Here is a 4,205-nt window from a genome sequence, read left to right as displayed (position 1 = left end):
GCTACGGGACTTGCAAACCTCAGCACAAGTATTTCTCAATTTCACAATTACTAAACTAGCACGACTCTAATATCACCACCTTTATATCGCAAAACTATTGCAAGGAATCAAACATATCATATTCAGCGATCTACAAGTTTATGTAGGATTTTATGACTAACCATGTGAATGACCAATTCCTGTCATCTCTCTAAATAGATATAAGTGAAGAAAGAGAGTTTAATTATTTCTACAAAAGATATGTCCACGATCTAACAAATATAAGTGAAGCAAAAGAGCATTCCACAAATGGCGGTTTTCTATGTGAAGAGAAACAGGCAATCCAAACTTCAAATGATATAAGTGAAGCACATGAAGCATTCTATAAAGCCATACTCAAAAGATCTAAGTGAAGTGCAATGAGCATTCTATAAATCAACCAAGGACTATCTCATACCAGCATGGTGCATAAAAGAAAAGTGAAAACTAAATGCAAAAGACGCTCTAAGACTTGCACATAATGCATGAACGAAACGAATCTGAAAACATACCGATACTTGTTGAAGAAAGAGGGGCTGCCTTCCGGGGCATCCCAAAGCTTAGACGCTTGAGTCTCCTTGAATATTTACTTGGGTTGCCTTGGGAATCCACAAGCTTTATCTCTTGCCTCTCTTCCTTTTCCTCATATCGAAACCTCCTCGATTAGACACTTCATCCACACAAAACTTCAACAGAAAACTCCGTAAGATCTGTTAGTATAATAAAGCAAATCACCATTCTAAGTACTGTAGAAAACCAATTCATATCTTGTTTTTGCATTGTGTCTACTGTAATATAGCTTTTCCATGGCTTAATCCACTGATATAAATTTATAGTTTCATCAAAACAAGTAAATTATGCATCAAAAACAGTATCTGTTAAAAACAGAACAGTATGTAGCAATCTGAACACTCACCATACTTATGGTACCCCAACAATTCTACCAAAATTAGGACGCATAAATAAGTTGTATAGAAATACAGTGCAAAAGGAATCAGAACCAATTGACCTTCCAGTTAAAAATGTAAAATCACGCACTATAGATAAAGATTCTATCCAGCACCGAACAAACCAACAAGCATTGTAAACATCCTAAAGGCAAACCTTGGCACATTATTTTTATAATACAATGGAATTCTACAAGGGGATAATTATTTTTGATGAAAAGTTTCTATAATCAAGATTCACAAAGTTTCCGTGAGCATGAACAAAGTTCAAGGCTAGCTCCCACTTCAACTATGCTTGTCTCTCTCACTTTCACTTTCCTTTTTGAAAAGTTTTTTAGGTTCCCCTCTTTATTGTTTTTGTTTTTAAACTATATAAAAGCACTCAACAAAAATAAATGACTCTCTAAAACTTTCGGGTTGTCTCCCTGGCAGCGCTTCCTTTAAATCCATTAAGCTAGGCATATAGTGCTCAAGTAATGGATCCACCCGGATCCCAAGGTATATCAAAGCCAATTTTAATTAACAATGATTTGTAATTTAGTAGTGAGCAAAAAGTAACATATATCAAGCAATGATGAAGTCTAACTCTCTTCCTATGCATCGGCATGTCATAAAAGAACAATTCATGCACACATAATAAAGGCCAACACATAGTATAAGCAGTTTCTTGCTATTTCATAGTATGGGAAACATAGACAGGTGGAGAAATAGTTCCTCTCTCATAATAATTGCAAGTAGGAGCAGCAAGCACATGCATATTACATTCATCCAAATCATCATGTGCAATGGAAAAGTCAACCCATCTATACCTATACTAATTACAGACTCCCTAAAAATTATCACGTTAATCAGAAATTAGGAGCCGTTAATCTGGTGGGGCCGAGTTATTACGGTGTAGATCAATCCTAAAAATTAGGTTAACTAGAAAAAATAGGAAAAACATAAGCCGCCAATCTAAACTAACGTACATGCATCAAAGACCTTTTCAAGGCTCCACGTTAATCCTAGGATTGAGATTGTTTTGTTAGGAAAAAAACAGGAAACCCATGCCGATCCCCTGCGCTCCATCTCCGATTTTATCTTCCTAGATGCCGGTTCTGACCTCCTCTTCCTTTCCATCTCCCCCTCCTGCATAATTCACCTTCCTCTCCCTGCAGAAAGAGAAAAAGGTCTTCCTCCTCTGCCTAGGGATAGGCCCTATTTTCAATCAATATATGTCCAAAAGGAAAAGATCCCTTCCTTCAATCGATCTGTTGGAGATGAGTATGATCCGGCAACAAATATTCCTCTGATTGATCCATCACTCCAGCAATATGGCGGAGAAGGAACCTGTGAACATCGCTTACTCTCCATCCAGATTGGACCAGGCTTACAGAAATAATATCTCTGCCGCGGCCTTAGTTCGCACACAACATGATCGGTACGTCGTCAAGGCCTTGATTCAATAATCAGTAAAATATCCAGGTTGGAATCCCCAATTCGATCATCTAGCACCCTCTAATGGGATCAGTTTGTTAGAGGTAAACACATCATCTTCCTGTGCATTGCGTTTCCAACCACAAAGATTGATTATGTGCATCTTTGATAAGGATGTCGTGTAGGTGCATGTTCAAGTCGATCAAGGATGCCTTCTATGTGTGCAACTTGCCGGACAATTTCCGTGTAGGATCACGTTGATATTGAATAAAGCCATCCTGCATTGGCAAAGTTCATAAGTCGACGCTGCAGACAGATCTCTATTGTGCATTTGTTAACAGTTGGATGAAAGCAATATGTCTTACCTGCACTTATGTAGGTACTAGCACATCTAGCTGGAATCGATTAACCTACTTGGGAAGTCAGATGGGTTATTACATGTACATGTGGCATTCTTTGCAGATCGAATTTTCCTAGCCGTCGTGCTTCCGCTCTTTCTCTCTCCACTACTCCCGTCCTGCTCCTTCCATCTTTACTACTATTAATAAATCAATGTTCCTACTCGGTAGCTACGTTCAGTATCTACTACCATATAGTATATTAATAGGAGTTCTGGCTTTTGCTACATATTTCGATTATAGTTTGTCTAATTCACATCCAGATGTTTTTTAAGGATGTAACGTCTAAGCTCCCACAAATATATAATGCAACAATAAGAAACAAAAAAATTAGGACAAAAAAAAGATAGACCACAAACAGAATGGACATCAGCTTAGATGTGACATAGTTATGTCACATCTTGATGTGTCTTAGATAGACCCTTTTGATTATAGTAATTATGGCAAGAGTTAAGAGTATCATACTTTGGAAGTTAGCTTAATTGTAAAAAAAATACATGCAAGTTAGGCACACAAATTCAGCTTGATCATTTTTTGGAGGCATTTAAAGGAATTGAGAGGGGTAGCTTCTTACGATGTCAAACATAAGTTATGTTTTTCACTCTCCTCCAAATTGCACAATCCCTCTTTGGTATCAATTTCATTGCTCCAAAATTATTATAATATCTTTTCTTTGCAACCTAGCTTCCAAGTTCTAACCATGCTGCAATCAAGCATCTATTTGGTATCTCATATTGATATATCCCATGATAGATATTGCTTTAAGGGAGTCATATCGATGGTAGTTTAGAGCAACTCATTGGGCCACTACCACGGGCAATACAACCGCATTCCACAATGTCCTCGATGAATTGTAGCCCACTATAATGAACACATGATACGGTTATATTGCTCGGGGTGCACAATAATAATGAAGAGTTCACGGAAGATTCAGGGTACATGTGGTTGTGTGTTTTCTAATATTTTTTTACTAATTTTCCATAGTGATCAATTTTTACAAGATGCAACGTACTTGCTTTTAGGTCTGTTATGTTTTTTAAATGAAGCAATGGAATTTCATTTGTGGGTGAACAGATCAGAGGACATCTTTTTTTTTTGCTATGCAACTATCATAGTAAACTTTCATAATAGCTAGGAAAAATATTCAAAAATCATCACATAACTAAGAGTAAATTTCTTCTCAGTTATATAATAGTGTAGGTTCAGAGTGAACAACACCACTACTGCTCGGCCTCTTGACCAGCTGCCTCCGGCCGTTCAGCAACCTAGGTCAAGCTTTGCAAATTCGTAGCCTTGGTCATATCATGATTTTTTTCCTTTTGTTATTAACATTCCACAAACTTCGCCAAATAGTTACATGCCGTCGAGTAGCTAAAGCTAACTACATATAAATTAAATTATTGGATCTTTGTGATAGATATAATAC

The 4,205-nt window shown here is 37.1% G+C and overlaps 1 long non-coding RNA gene across 1 annotated transcript; it reads left to right on the top strand.

Annotated features, from left to right (window-relative positions):
• The first annotated feature begins 2,010 nt into the window (after nucleotides 1-2,010).
• LOC123117393 (uncharacterized) lies at nucleotides 2,011-2,945 on the top strand. Its single transcript, XR_006457357.1, has 2 exons — nucleotides 2,011-2,485; nucleotides 2,567-2,945. It is a non-coding gene; the product is annotated as an uncharacterized lncRNA (long non-coding RNA).
• The last annotated feature ends 1,260 nt before the right edge of the window (nucleotides 2,946-4,205 follow it).

Source organism: Triticum aestivum, chromosome 5B (assembly GCF_018294505.1).
Source record: "Triticum aestivum cultivar Chinese Spring chromosome 5B, IWGSC CS RefSeq v2.1, whole genome shotgun sequence".
NCBI lineage: Eukaryota > Viridiplantae > Streptophyta > Magnoliopsida > Poales > Poaceae > Triticum > Triticum aestivum.
Note: the sequence above shows the minus strand (reverse complement) of the source record. Positions and strands in the feature narration are given on the sequence as shown.